We start from the raw sequence: 16,076 nt of genomic DNA on the forward strand, positions 1-16,076 counted from the left end.
ATGGTCCAACGCGTTTGTCATTTTTCCAATGGCCTTTCTCAACCAGGATTCCTCATATGAACCTGCATATCACAGAAAAGTTGGAGGGAGACTAATTTTCCATTTATCTCTCAAGGATGGTATGTGATCAGAACCATTCCAGATGCAAAAGAGATAAGTCAAATGACTACATACAGAGGATGCTTTAAGTTACTACTGCTTAATTCTTTCATGGAAGGAAAGATTAAAAGGTTCACAGAAAACGACAGAAAGCTGAAAAGTCAAATAAAAAATAAGCAAGGCATCCAGAAAGGCCACCCCCTGGAACCACCAACATCTGAGGAAACTAAGGATATGATCCATTTTCTCTGGGGCCTTCTTGAAATGATTTCGCTATTTGAGAACTACTAGAACTAGCCTGAGTTCTATGTTATTGAGCATGAAATAACACATGCAAAACTCCAATTATTCTCCCTATGATAAAATAAATACTCAATAAGTGGTGGACTGAATTAATGTCGATGATGGAAAAGCTACTGAAAGAAAAAAAATACCTATATTGGAATAAAATCATGAATTTATTTTAAAATATTTAATAATTTTTATTATTCTACAAACTTTTTTATTTAAGAAAATATCTCAAGTTTATTAAGTTAAATATTTTTTTTTCTATTCACCAACTGGAGAATAGCTGGGGGAGGTTCTATTTATATAATCCATGCTGTTCCTCCAACTAAATTCTCTGAAAGTATCTACGAACAGATATTAAAATCACCACCTTAATATGGCAGAAATGAATTGGGCAGAGCTTCATATTTTAAGACTTTCAAAGAACTCTGGATACCATGATTCTGAACCGTGATTAATGCAGTCAAGGTTTATATAAACTTTGCATATTTAAAAAGGAACTGTTCCATGTACACTGATCTTCAAAGTCGTATGCCTTACTAGGTTTGGCAAATAGAATTAACAGACCCCTCTAATAACCTCTGATACTCTTGGAACCTCTGACCTAAGTAACTATTTCAGAATTTCTTATTTTGAAGCTGTTGTTTTTAATCATATTTTTTATACATTTAGATAAATCTGACCATTTTCTTGTTTGGAGCACTAGTATTCTGAAAATTCTCAGTGTAGTCTTGTGATTTCTGGTCTCCTCGAGAATAGAATTTCATGTGATCATACCAGTATCCATGTCTGTTGACAGTTACAGTAATGATATGTCAACATTTTATGAATAGTTAGCTTTGAGAAATACTCACATGCCAGGATGTGGATTTTTCAAACAATTTAATGTGCTGCCATCTGACAGCAATATAGACCTTTGCAGAAAAATGTTTTCTTTCTTCTGTATTGACCTAAAGAGAAATGAAGACTTTACCAATATGGAATTTCTGATAACTGGCTTCTCACGCATAGGAACAGAAAACCAGAGCGCTTGCTTGCTCTCTCTCTTCCAAATCCTTTGTGTTGTTGGAACTGAATGAGGCATTATAGTTCATTCCTGACTTAGGACTTTGAAACTCTTCAACAAAGACCAAACTTTCTGCTTACCAAAACAACTGTTGTTGTCTTGTACCCAATATTTAAATGTTTAGAAATTTTCAGTGTATTTCTACAACCAAATAACAGCAGCAACTTTTCTTATTGAGATTCCCTCTCTAGAATTCATTTGGTAGTATAGCTTGATGTCAGCCCTAATCCTTAATTAATCAGCATTTGTGAGGATGACAATTGTCTTACTCTATCTTATTCAGACTGTCTTCCTGTTCATTTTCTCATCACTGCTTTTACTTCGAAGGACAAGAAAGGAAAAACACGCTCTGTGGCCTAGTTTAACAAAATGTTGCTGGCTATTATTGCTCATACATAGTTAAAGATGTTGAAACTAACAAAGTGCAGACTACTGTGTGTTTTATTTTTGACAAAATATGTCTCCTCTTGAGGAGAGGAACACAGATTGTTCGCACATTTAAATTATGTAGATTTTCGGGAACCACCTAAATAGCGAGTAGCTTCTCCTCTTAACAAGTAATCCTCGCCACCTTCTCCCTGATCTCTCATTTTTGAATTCATATTTCACTGATAACCACTCATCTACATTTTTACTCGCTTGTAAGGCTTTCTGATATCATTTCATTTGTCCTATACCACACACTTAAAATGAGATCTGAAAATGTGTTTTTAAAATCTTTTGTATCTAAACAGGTTGGGGACTATATAGATTTTCCTTTATAGCTTCTACTTAGGAGCAAGGCTGGAAAGGTCTTGTTGCCAAGATTACTACAAGAAGACACAGATAATTTTAAAAGAAACCACACACAACTTATTTAAATCCATCAGAGAGCTGTAATTATAGGACAAAGAACCAACTTAAAATCTAATGAAAGATGGGAGAGAGAGAAAACAAACACTTTATTATCTGGGGCAGATTCCAAACAACATACGTTAGTGCATGAATTTAGCTGAATATTCTAATGAATTAACAAAGGCTAAGTGTGGACTAGTGTGAGAAACCAGCCTCTGTGGGAGCTGCTCATTTCAGGTGACACACACCCACAGAGCTCACTGGAAGCTCATGGAGGAGAATGGGGGCAAAGCGAGAGTTCCAGGAAGGCTCCTTTGTTATGCAAGCCTAGAAGAGGGAAGAGGACTAATATGGACTGAACCGTATCCCTCCAAGTTTCATATATTGAGGCTCTAACCTCCACTGTGAAAGCATTTAGAGATGGGGTCTTTCTAACTGTGTTTAGAATATGTCATGAGGGTGGGGCTCTCATAATGGGGTCAGTACTTTTTTTTTAAAGTGCCTTTTTAAGAAGAGAGACCCGGAGAGCTTACTCTTGGCTCTCTTTCTGTCATGGGAAGACACAGCAAGAAGGCAGCCATCACCAAGCCAGGAAGAGGGCTCTCAAGAACTCAATCTTGCCAGAACCCTATTCTTGGACTTTAGGACTCTAGAACTGTGAGAAAACAAAATTCAATTGTTTAAGCCGCGAAGTCTATGATACGTTGTTATGGTAGCCCGGGCAGACTAAGAAAAGTACCCACCACAAGAAAGGCATAAGAGCCCACCCAGATCCTTCCACCTTATCATTCCTATGGAACAAAACACTTAAGATGCTTATGAAAAGGCAGAAATACTGCCACCTAAGATCAAGGGCAAAGACCACTGGACATAGAATAAAAAAAGAAGAATACTTAATCCCTAGATAAAGGGGTTGTTGCTTCTGAGGAGCGGTTGGGAATGTGTCCTAGGCCCACACCATCAGAGATCCCCTATTGCTGGGGGCAGTGCATCACCGCTGAGAGGGCTCCACTGCTCAGTCTCCAGGACACAGTATCTGGATAAAGCTAGTGGTCAACACAGTAAGAGAATATTCCTTTCTTCCTTTTCCTAGGCTAGAAAGTATGAGGTAACAAATACGGTTGGAAGGGACTCAATACCATAGGGAGAAACCCATTCTAAAGCACAGGTGCAAAAGAAAGACCGAAAGCAGTAAGTGAACAGTGAGAAAATCCTCTGGCAAACCAGACCTATCTGAATTAGAGTTTAATGCTAGAGGAATCTGAATCCTGGGTACACTGAGGCATACAGTAGTAACAACAAAAACTAAATCCAGCTTAATTCCTGTGGAGACTGATTCACCCTACCGTAACCTCCTTCCCCCACAAACAAAGATGTGTGCCCATTCCAAGTATGCATGTTGATAACTTCCATCTCTATTTTTTCTACACAATATACCAGCTCTCAATGAAAAATTATGAAATACTCAAAGACTCAAGAAAAATAATGGTATTGTCAAGAAACAAAATAGGAGTCCTCACTGGGGCACAGCAGAAACAAATCTGACTAGGAACCATGAGGTTGCGTGTTTGATCCCTGGCTTCGCTCAGTGGGTTAAGGATCCAGCATTGCTGTGAGCTGTGATGTAAGTACCAAACGTGGCTTGGATCTGGTGTTGCTGTGGCTGTGGTGTAGGCCAGTAGCTGTAGCTCTGATTGGACCCCTAGCCTACGAACCTCCATATGTCACGGGTGCAGCCCCAAAAAAGGACAAAAAAAAAAAAAAGACAAGAAAAAACAAAATAATCAACAGAATCAAACTAGAGATGACATGGTTGTTGGAAATATAAGAGAAGAAATTTTAAATAAATATGATTAATATGTTAAAGTGTCTAGTAAAAAAGTGGTTCGGCATGCTAGCTGAGATGTCAACTACAGCAGAGAGATGAAAACCATGAGAAAAAAAAACCAGACATGCTAGAAATGAAGAAATTATAACACTGATGATTCCAATGGAATAAACAGTAGATTTGACACAGTTATATAAGGAATTTATAAACATAAAAAATGATAAATACAAATTATGCAAACTAAAACACACACAAAAATGAACACAATAAAACGAAACAAAACAAAGCATCTAAGAGATGTGGGGCAATATCAAATGGCCCAGAGTATCTCTATATGGACTCCCTGGAGGAGAAAGAGGGAAGAATATAGCAGATTAATAGACATTTGAAGAGATAATGAAAAGTCTTCAAAATTTAGTGAAAAAAACACTAAACCATGTACTCAAGAGGTTCGGAGAATAATAGGCAGGATAAATTCAAAATAGAAAGCAAAAGAGAGATTCAAACTGTTGAAATTTATTATAGATAAAAAACAGGAAAAAAGATACAAGAGTAACAGAGATAATTTTTTTTTTTTTTTCTGAGAAACAAGGCAAAGAGAATACAGTGGAAAGACATCTTTATTTTTGGGGAGAAAATAACTGTCAACCTAGAATTCTACATCCAGTGAAATTATATTCCAAATGGAGATATAAAGGTCTTTTTAAACAAATATAAACAGGGAACACTTATTATGAATAGATTCACTCTAAAGAAAATGTTAAGGAATGTTCTCCAGGAAGAAGAAATGTGATAGCCAGACAGAAACTTGAATCTACACAAAGCAATAAAGAGATGTGGAAAGGATATAAATAATAATACATATTAAGTTCATATTTTCTTACCTGTAATTTCTATAAATGACAACTACTAAAACCAAAGTAGCACTGATGCACTTTGGTTTTCCTGCATATGTACAAATAAAAGCATAAAAATATCAAATAATATAATTACCAAACAGATTCTTTTATTTGCAAGTTCTATACTCTGAAATATATAAAACATTGATGAAAGAAATTAAAGTAGCCTCTTGAAATGGAGAATTATACCATGTTCATAGATTGGAAGACTCAGTATAATTAAGAAGTCAGTTCTTCCCAAACTAATTTATAGATTCAGAATAATCCCAATAAAATTCCCAGCAGAATATTTTGTAGGAATTGACAATAATGGAAAGCAAAGCATGCTAAATTTTGAGAAAGGATAAAGTGGGAAGATGTATGGTACCCAATCTTAAGCCTTATAATAAAGGCACAGTAATCAAGACAGAATGGTACTGGAAAAAGTATAGGCTAAATAGGGCAGAATTAAGAGCACGGAAACAGACCCAAGCATACCTGGTCAGTCAGTTTTCAAGAATGTTTCAAAGGCAATTTAATGAAGGAAGAATATTCTTCGCAATGAAATCAAGCACATACTGAGAAAAAACATATTTGCAAACTGTCTATGTGAGGATGAATTTGTATCCAGAATATTATAAAGAACTCTAAAAATTCACTAAGAAGAAAGCAAATAACCCAATAAAAATGGACAAAAGATTTTAACAGACGTTTTATCGGAGCTATAGGGATGGTAAAAAGTCACCCGAAGAGATGATCAACATCCTCGGTCACTAGATAAATTCCAGCTGAAGCCGGAATGGGAAGCCACTGTCCTCCCACTGGAATTTTAACTAAAATTAAAAAATGAATAATACCAAGGATGTGGGGCAAGTGAAACTCATGCATATCTCTGGTGAGAAGGAAAAATATTGCAGTCACTCTGAAAAATGCTGTAGTTGTTTCTACAAAATGCAACATACACTTCTGAAAAGAGCTTGTAACCTCTCTCTTCACGTATTTATCCAAGTGAAATAAAAACCTATGTTCACACAAAAACTTGTCGGTGAATGCTTAGACTGATTTTATTCATAATTGCCACAAAGTGGAAACAGTCACTGTGTCACTCAACTGTATGTCATTCATACGCTGGAGTGAAACTAAACAATAAAAAGGGGCCAACGACTGACATCCTCAACGAGAGAGATGACTCTAAAATGCATCCTTTTAAGTGGAAGGAGCCGGATGCCAAAGACTACGTCCTGTATGTTTTATAAGATCTTTCGGAGAAAATGAAATTAAAGGGAGAAAAAAACCAGATGAGTGAGAGGCATGGGCTGCAGGTCTGAGGAGGTCGTCCAATGACGGAGAATAGTGGGGCTGCCACTCGGGGGCAGCGGAGCCGTTCTCGATCTTCATGGAGCTGGTGATGACGTGATGGCATGTTTTCATCAAAACCTTCTGAACGTACACATCAAAGAGCAGATGTGCTATGTCTAAATTATCCCTAAATTTCAAAAAATGACCAAAAAATGCCACTGTACGGAGCACAAAATAGAGGTTCTGTAAATCACAATTGATTGAATGAATTGTTTTGTATATGTACACACCTGATACATCATGGACCCATCTTGCTGAACAGTACTGGCTTTACTATATCTATACACCTTCTTTCAACATACGACAAGTAATAGCTCTTAGTTCATTAACGCTCACTATAGGAAGGAACGCATCCACATAAGTTATGTATCAGTTACTTTGTTAGCTGTTGAGATGGATATAAAGGTAAGCAAGAGAGATACACTTCCTAATATTCTTGCAGTGAGAATCTCTCACTGGGGTTAGCTGTTAGTCAAATAGCCATGCAGACAAATGATTACAAGTGCTATGATGATAAGTGACTTGGTATTGTCAGAGCTGATAAATAGTGGGGACTTACCTATTCTGGAGGATTAGAGACAGCACCCCAGAAGACGTCAAGTTTGAACTGAGATCTGGAGCACGGAAGAATAAGTGTGAACTTGAAAAACAAGGAGAAAGGAAAGTAGTCAAGGCTAAAGCAGCAGTATCTTCAAAGGCTTGTGGTAAAAACGACTGTGTTCAGGTGGAGGACTGATAGGAAAATCAGTGTGCTGCCCTGCACAATGAAGGGGGACAGGGCAAAAGACTGGCTAAAGGCACAGCGAAGACCCATTGGCTGTGGGTGATTTTAAGTATGCAGGTCTTTATCTTAATAATTGGAAGGCTTTAAGTGGAAGGAAGAGATGTAAGTGAGTGGGTAGGTGATAGGAAAAATTTCAGAGGTGCGTTTTTAAAAGATCACTCTGCTGACATGCAGAGAATCTCTGACGAAACCAGTAGATGTGATGAAAGATTATGGTCATTTGGACAAGCCGTCTAGCAGGGGACGTGAGCAGAATGGCATAGGTGCCCTACATGTGTGACATGCAGGATGTAAAGTCTACAGAGCCTGGTGATGAACTAAGCAGAGAGTGAGGGAAAGGAAGTCTTTCCTGGAGATTTTCAGGTTTCTCTTTCCAAATCAGAGGGCTGTTGGTGCCATTCACCAAAACACCGGTCACTTGATGGAAGCCCATCTTTTGTCAAGAAAGATCAAGGGCTGTTGGTGCCATTCACCAAAACACCAGTCACTTGATGGGAGCCCATCTTTTGTCAAGAAAGATCGAGGGCTGTTGGTGCCATTCACCAAAACATCAGTCACTTGATTGAAGCCCATCTTTGTCAAGAAAGATCATGGCTTCATGAATTTATACATTCATCACAAAATGGTTATTGAGCACCATATACCAGAAACGGCTCTATATGATTAAAAAAGACAAAATTCTTATTCTATTAAAATTCTTCTCAGATTTGACTACCTCCCCACTTACTTTCCAAAAAAATATCATTTAAGCCCATGACTAAATTATTGTATGGTAATGAATTTGTAGCCAAAGTAGATCTACTTTCCTTTAAAAAAAGGTACAATTTACTGAAGTTCTACAAAATGTAAGACAACAACCATCCTTTTCAGCTTTGAACAATTGTGTAACCTAAATAATGCCTTATGTACAGCCTAATTCAACTGGGTCTGGATCAACTTCAATGAAAATGGAACATAATTGCATGGTGGTTTCATTTATTTAAGCACATATACTACATGTTATTATTCAACAGGGACTGAAGTTTTAATCCATGATATATTATAAATATCAAAGAATCCTGTTTGTAGACAATTTCAGATTAAGGACTTACAGGATAATACAGAAGTAACCTGGCATCTTTTTTTCCACCCACTGTTTCTTCAGCTCTGTCTTTAACAACTTTCTCACTCCTTTCAACCTCATCGCCTCAAACACAGTCGAGTTTAGGAAGCTGCTACAGCTGCAGGTATGTCCTGTCTCTTATCACATCTTATGTCACCTTACCTCCAGTTGAAAACAAGGAGATATATAGAGACAGAGATTGAGACAGATACAGATGAAAAGCTTATATTATATGTGCATACTATTGCACACAGAGGGTACGATATTAATTACAAAGATTGTATTGATAGACATAAGCTAGGTCACCTTTATCGGGGGGGGGGGTACTAGGAGAAACGGAGAGAGGGAGAAAATGTCCCCTCTACCAGCATTATTGATTGCATGCCTATGGATTTGCACATTATCTCTGAAGTTTTCTCTCCCTCTGACTTAACTTCCAGCTACTAGTTCACTGTAGTATTCTGTTCCCTAAACCCGAGACCAGAAGATGGGCCATTTTTTGTTTAACTGATCTTTATAAACAATTATGTCTCTAGAGAAAACTGGACTGTGTAAAACACAGTTAGTAGGAACTAAGTTGTTGCTGAGGACAACTGTAGGAGGAGAACGTATGTGCCACACAGACACCCAAAATAGGAGCTGCAAAACCGACCAGCAGGTTCCCTCAAAATGCCAGCACAACCACATCCTTGACTCTCACCTCACCTGTATCCACACAAATCTCCTCACTCAGGCCTCCTATAGTCCGTGACCCTACAGAGCCTGTTCACCAAGTAAACTAAGGGAAAGAGCAGAGTGAATGTGACACAGGTACCATGATGGGGGCTTTTGCCAGAACAAGTGAGTGGAAGAGCAAGAAGAGATTTGAGTTATGAGTCTTATATGCCTGTACCTTTTAAAACCCTCTAACAATGGCTAGTTTTACTTATAAAGGTGATTTTCATTTCAAAATTATACTGCTTGATGCCAGTACTGCTTCATCATCACGGCGATGACGTATCAACCAGACTTAGGAAAATCCTGATTCAAAGAAGCTAAGGAAAAAAATACACATATTCACAAGACAGTCTGAAAATCTGAATTTGAACCAACTAGATACTTGATAATAAGAATTATTACTATGTTGGGGACGTGACAATAATTTATGTTTATAAAATAATCCTTTCATTTTAGAGATCATATTGAACAACTGGAAGATGAAAAGTAATGTCTAGGATTTGCTTCCAAACAATCCAGGGGGTGGAAGTGGATGCAAATCTGGATGAAACAAGATTGACCTTGTGTGTTTAATCACTGAAGCTGGGTGATGGGTTTACAAGCATACATTATACTATTCTTTATATAGATTTGAATTTTTCTTCTTTTTTTCTTTCCTTTTCTTTTTTCTTTTTTCTTTTTTTTTGGCTTTTTAGGGCTGCACCTGCAGCATATGGAAGTTCCCAGGCTAGGGTGAATTGGCGCTGTAGCCACCAGCCTATGCCACAGCAACATCAGATCCAAGCCACATCTGCAACCTACACCACAGCTCACGGCAACGCTGGGTCTTTAATCCTCTGAATGAAGCCAGGGATCAAACCGGCAACCTCTTGGTTCCTAGTCGGATTCATTTCCGCTGAGCCACGACAGGAACTCCCTGAATTTTTCTTCTTAATAAAATGTGAAAATGATCATTAATTGTCTTTTATTCTGCATTTATTTTATGCCACTAAATTTAGGGATACCATATCATTGAATCCTGATGGTGAGCAAAATGGAATTTATTATTAGTCCCACATGATACCTGGGGTTGCTACAGTCAAATGAGTTTAGCTGCACAGATGGCAAAGGAGAGTAGCTCAAAGCCCATCTTTGCAAAGGCTGCATTCTTTCTGTTACATGGGACTTTGAAACAGCAATAGCTTTCTCCTATTCACACACATTGTCAGTTGCCCTCCAATTTGCATTCACAGATACTATTTACTGCCTCATGATATTTTCAGCTATGTCTCTTAAAACTTCTACAATCATAAAATGCCAGAGCAGCTAGGTTGACTAGTAAGTATAATAAAAGTATTAGCTAGAACGGCTATTCTCCTTTTCTCCTCATTTTATTTTCCACATCATTTTGGAGAAAATAAGTTATTGACAGTAATTTTTCACTTCTTAATTACTGTCATATAGTAATGGGTAGAAACAATGGGACCACTTTGACCCATTTTTAAAGGAAACTTCAGTTACTCCCTGCATGGCAGTGATTGTTCTGCCTGGTCTTTTGGCATCCCATGCCTCCACAATTTGCTGCAAGATCCTGTGGCCTGTTTCCTAATGCCTTTTGAGGGGAGGCCCTGTGCTCCAGAGGAAAGCATTCCCAACAAGCAACGGGGCAGGACTTGAGCCTCTGCTGTCTCATTTGTGTTTTACCTGGAACAAGGCAATTTAACCCATCTCTGCTTCATTTTCCTCATCAATGCAATAAAGAACTTGGCTACACATAATTATAAATTCTACTTCAAGTATATATTTTTTTCCTCTTGGCTTTTCTCATTGCACTTTCGAGTAAATGCTTCCTTACCCTCTTGTCTTCCATTCTTTGTGCTAGTCCCTAAATTACTTGCTTATCTATATAGAGGCCAATTGCAATAGGTACAAATGAAGAGAGACCTTCTGATTAACTTTTGCATGCAGTGGAAGACTTACATTAGAGTGATAGCTTAGCCTATTGCTGAAGAAAAACAAAGGAATAACACTGTGTGTTCTGTGAAATAGATTCTGACAAGTACGCCCGAGAAGTCTGATTAAAAGTGCAGATTTCCAGGCTGTTCTCAGTATTTGGTGCATTTTTTAAGCATTTATGAATATATTTGTTTAGAAAGGTGGTTTGTTTATATGTTGCTCAAGTCAGGACATAATGGCAAAATCACTGTATCATCTCTTATTACCAACTCCTCCGAACCATCCAGTTCCCATAGAAGCCATTTGAGAAACATTAACTCCTCCCTAAAGGGAGAGTTATAGAGGAACCTGCATTTACAGGTCATTAGTTACCTTCTGCATTACATTACCTCAGTTATTTTTAGATAATCTCACTAATCTGGTATTCAGGGTAATTTCTAAATAATTTAGTCCCTGATGTATTTGGAGTTCCAAATTCAGACCCTTAAGAAAGTACACAGGGAAATCTCAGAAAAGGGGGAAAATTTATGACGCGTGCCCAAGATTTTCCCATTTTGAAATACAGGGTAGTTAATCTCGTGCAGGTCTTTTTTTTTTTTTTTTTCCTTCTCCTTGTTTGTTGAAGCCAGCAAAATAATTTCACATTTCTTTATATGTAATTCTTGAACTTTTGCACTAATTAAAAAAAATAAAACTCATGTGCTGGATTTTTTTAAAGGCAATTTTTGACTTCTTTCCATTGTCCAGTTCAGTCTGTGAAAAAGTGGCAGAAGGTGTCTTCCTAGAAGGCTGAGAACCAGAAAGATGGAAAACTGAGCTGTGTTCCAGGGAGAAGAGGGCAGCCTGAGCTTCACAAGCTCCAGCTCTGGGCAACATAAATGGCAGTTGCTTCTCCTCTTGTCATAGTGGGGTTTCCACCTCGGGGTCTCCAGGAAGGACAGTCATGTATAACACCCCTCCCTGCCTCCCTGGTCACTTAGGAGGTGAGCCCTTTCTTCGAGTATTGCAGTAGCTGACATCATATGTTGTGCTATCTGCCTCCTCTTTTATTTCTGTTTTTTTTTTTTTTTTTTTCTTAAGGGCCACACCAGCAGCAAGTGGAGGTTCCCAGGCTAGGGGCTGAGTCAGAGTTATAGCTGCCAGCCACAGCCACAGCCACAGCCACAGCAACTCAGGACCTAAGCCATGCCTGTGACCTACACCAAAGCCCACAGTGATGCCAGATCCTTAACCCACTGAGCGAGACCAGGGATCGAACCTGCGAACTCATGGATACTAGTTGGGTTCCTTACTGCTGCACCACCACAGGCTGCTTCTTTAAAATTCTTTCTAGACATTGCAATGGCTGGCTGTAGATAACTCCTATAGGTCCGTCCACATGACTTCCCTAAAATTCCTTGTGTCTAATCTTCCAAACTTGCTCCTTCCAATCCCAGGATCAACCAGCCAAGACATCTGTGCTGCCTGAGTTCATATGTGTCCATGCCATGGGTCATTTCTTTCTCCATTTACACTGAAAGACTGAGTACATGTCTTTCAGCTCTGCCCATGGGAGAATTTCCATCTATTAGGTCCATCCCAAGTGTGACAGCCATCCTTTTTTTTGGAAAAGCACATAATTATCAAGCTGGTCTATCCCTGAAACAGGCCTGAGGTTTTGCCTTCTTGGTCTATAGTTTCCAGGGAGCAAGTAAGTTTGAACTGAGCCAGAGACACCATCTTAGAAAGACAGATGCTGCAGAAATCTGAGCCAGCGGTCCTGTGGTTTTCCTTTGCTTTCTGGATCTACCTCAACCTGATGTTGAGTGACTACTTCCACTGAACAATGGATTGCCGTGGCTCCTGATTCAGGGTGTTGGAGAATATCCAACTATGACAGGAAGCTCTGATCACATAGTTAAATTGATGCTCATGATGAGATAATTAGCATCTACTAGAATCTAGTAACATACCTGAAACAAGTTTTCCCTAATGATGTGAGTTTCTCCCCACCTATAATATGCTTCAATGAAAGACTTGAAAAAATTCAAAGATGCGTCACTAAGAGTTATGAGTCTTCCAGGCACAAGGAGTAACAGCTGGTTCCTTACCTCAGAGAAGATTCCTTAGCATAACTTCCGGACTATTTGCATTAGTCTGCTGGGGCTGCCCTAACAAAATACCATAGGCAGAGTGGCTTAAACGACAGACACTTACTTTGTCACTGTTCTGGAGGCTGGAAGTGTATGGTGAAGGTGTGTGTTCCAGACAATTCAGTTCTATTGAGAACTCTTCCTGGCTTGCAGACGGCCAGCTTTCTGCTCGGTCCCCATGGCCATTTCTCATTCCTTGAATGTGGAGGGATAAAGAGAGAGCAGGCTCTCTGACCTCTCTTTCTATAAGGACACTGATAGCATCCAACCAGGTAGGTCCCTGCTCTTTGGACCTCATTTACCTGAGGGCAGCTGAGACTCATCCCACTGGGTCCCTCTGACAAACCATATAGAATGAGCCTCAGCCTTGTGTGCCTAAGGGAGGAGCAGGTATCTTCCTATCCTTTTCTTCTTGCTCGAGATTGCCCTGTGGGTCATCAACCCTCCAGCACCCCCAGTTTGTGAATACATGATTTTAGTGAGTTTACGTGACTCAGGAGTACCTGTCACAATATCAGAGGAGCCTAGGTGCAGAGAGCAAGATGTGCAACTGAGGTGGGGGATAAAATGCTAATTGGAGTAAAAAGTAAGTCAAGAGGATGAGAAGTGATATATGATCCTAGCAAAGTTATGTTTTATATGTTTAAAGGATTCTTTCAAGGATTGATATTTTCAACTCTTCAGTATAGTCTGAGGTGCTGCCAATTTGTATAAAATAAGTTTATGTAACAGTGTGTGTACATGTGTGTCTACATCAGATGACTATTCTACAGTTTGGTGTACAGTTTGAAGTCAATAGGAGTAGGATCACAAAATATTAAACTTTGAATCTAGTATATCTACACACTCAGTAAATGAAGAAATTCAAGTTGTTGCCACATGATTACATACCAAACTACCCTCAGGTCCAGAAACATGACCCTGACCATTTGACTCCTCAAATGATCTTCCTTTAACAATTCCATTTCATCTTTTCTTTTTTTTAGGGCCACAGTGGTGGCATATGGAGGATCCCAGGCTAGGGGTCTATTTGGAGCTACAGCTGCCGGCCTATCCCACAGCCACCGCAATGCCAGATTCAAGCCACGTCTGTGACCGACACCACAGCTTACAGCAACGGCAGATCCTTAACCCACTGAGCAAGGCCGGGGATCGAACCGGCAACCTGATGGAGACTAGTCAGATTCTTTCCCTCTCTGCCACGATGGGAACTCATTTTGTCTTTTATATATAGGGTAGAATTGTATGATCACAGATAGCAACGTACTGACATTGCTTAAACGTCAATTTACAAATAATAAAATTTTTGAATTTTACTATGGAACTGAGAAGAGTTCTCTGGGGTATTGACAAGGGGAATTTGAGGAATAGGCAAATATATATGAACAGTTGTTCTGATCAGAAAAAAAAAATCAGAGGAACCTAAATTCATTCCATTTTAAAATTAAATCTTTTTCTTCCAGGCTGTATAAACTAAATATTTATAATGAGTTAAATAATTCCAATGAGATTGCTACTACCAATCCAGATATGTTGTTAATATGTTGGGATAATAATCATGTGAGTTTATTTGTGAGTAAGAACTTAGCAGAAACAGGTACAATATTTTCTCCACTCTGAAAATTGCCAGTATAATTTCCCTACTTACATCTTCCTTTGCTACACAGATGCACACCCATTTCACTTGCTGGCTTAACACTGAATATGTATGTATGTCCTATCTCTGCTATTCCAATTGTTCTTCCTTTAAACACAGACTCTGTTCTTACAGCTTATGGCAAAGTTTTATTATGTATCTGTGCTATAATAATGAACATATCTGGCCTTTGTCCCCAGTTCCTGACATAGAACTTCAAGAAGCTTCTGGAACTTCCTGAGTAATAGAAATGTCTTTTTTTTTTTTTTTTTTTAATAACAAGCTCCTTTCAAGCATACCTGAGTTATGCTAATGAAGTGATTCCTGGTGGGTCCCTAAATAGTTTCAAAAGAAGAGCTGGTCATGCCAAAAAGACCAAAATGATTCATTAAAAGTTTGGAACTTTCAGCTCCATTCTCTGACCTTCTTGGAGAGGAGGGAGCTAGAGACTGAGTTCAGAGACTTGGCTAGAGGTTTAACCAATCATGCCTATGTAATTCTGGATACAAACTCTTGAACAGTGAGGTTTGGACGGCTTCCTCGTTAGTGAACATATCAATGCACCTGGAAGGTGTTACACTGCAGCCGCGTGGGGTAGAACCTCCTGTGCTTGGACCCCTTCAGACCTTGCCTTTTGTGTCTTTCCTATCTGGCTGTTCTTGAGTTGTAGCCATTAGGATGAAACTGTAGTCACAAGCAAAGCACTTTCAGTGAGTTCTGTGATTCATTCTAGCAAATTATCTTAACTGAAGGAGGAGTCATGGGAACCCCCAAATTTATAGCTAACTTGGGCGGAAGTCTAGGTGGCTTTGGAATACCCAAAGCTTGAAACTGCTGTCTGATCAGTGGACAGTCTTAGGAGACCGAGCCTTTAACTTGTGACGTCTGCACTAACTCCAGGTAGCATCAGCACTGAACTGAATAGCAGGATGCCCAGCTGCTGTTACAGCAACAGTGTTGGAATGTAGCATCACTTTTTCTATAAATTATCTAGTCTGACATTATGGTGCTAGTATCTTGAATCTAAGTAGTCTTGAAGTTCTGAAATTATTTTGCTTCTTATATACAGTCAAAGCTAAGTTTTCAGTATCACCTCGGATTGTTAGTTAGGAGAGAACTTGGTTTTAGGAAAAAATAAGAAAGGAAATTAAGGTGCAAGGGGAACAGACACGCCTGTGGGCTAGGTGTGGTGACAGCTTTCTAATTGTGTCTCATTATCCCTTCTTGTTTACTTCCTTAACCCTGCCCACGGATCAGAAACTTGGATTTCAGCTTTTACTCTGAGCAAGATGAGAACTCACTGAAGGGTTGAATAAAGAAGTACCATAATCAGACAGGTTTTAAAGGGAGCACTTTGGTTGATACGTTGTGACTAGACAGACAAGCATGAAAACAGAAGGAGGGAACCCATTGGGAAG

The 16,076-nt window shown here is 39.0% G+C and overlaps 1 long non-coding RNA gene across 2 annotated transcripts in view; it reads right to left on the reverse strand.

Annotated features, from left to right (window-relative positions):
* LOC102167185 (uncharacterized) overlaps positions 1 to 16,076 on the reverse strand; it is a 367,702-nt gene that overhangs the window by 286,304 nt on the left and 65,322 nt on the right. Inside the window, exon 4 of one of the 2 annotated variants that reach the window (XR_014809577.1) lies at positions 1,242 to 1,337. The exons of the other annotated variant lie outside the window; for it this stretch is intronic. This is a non-coding gene — a long non-coding RNA (uncharacterized LOC102167185). The remainder of the gene's footprint in view (positions 1 to 1,241; positions 1,338 to 16,076) is intronic. 2 annotated transcript variants of the gene reach the window in all.

The sequence above is a fragment of the Sus scrofa genome, chromosome 7 (genome assembly GCF_054392235.1).
Source record: "Sus scrofa isolate SSC_HxYL_T2T_F1_AM1 chromosome 7, Sscrofa_HxYL_maternal_Yorkshire_Landrace_v2.0, whole genome shotgun sequence".
Classification (NCBI taxonomy): domain Eukaryota; kingdom Metazoa; phylum Chordata; class Mammalia; order Artiodactyla; family Suidae; genus Sus; species Sus scrofa.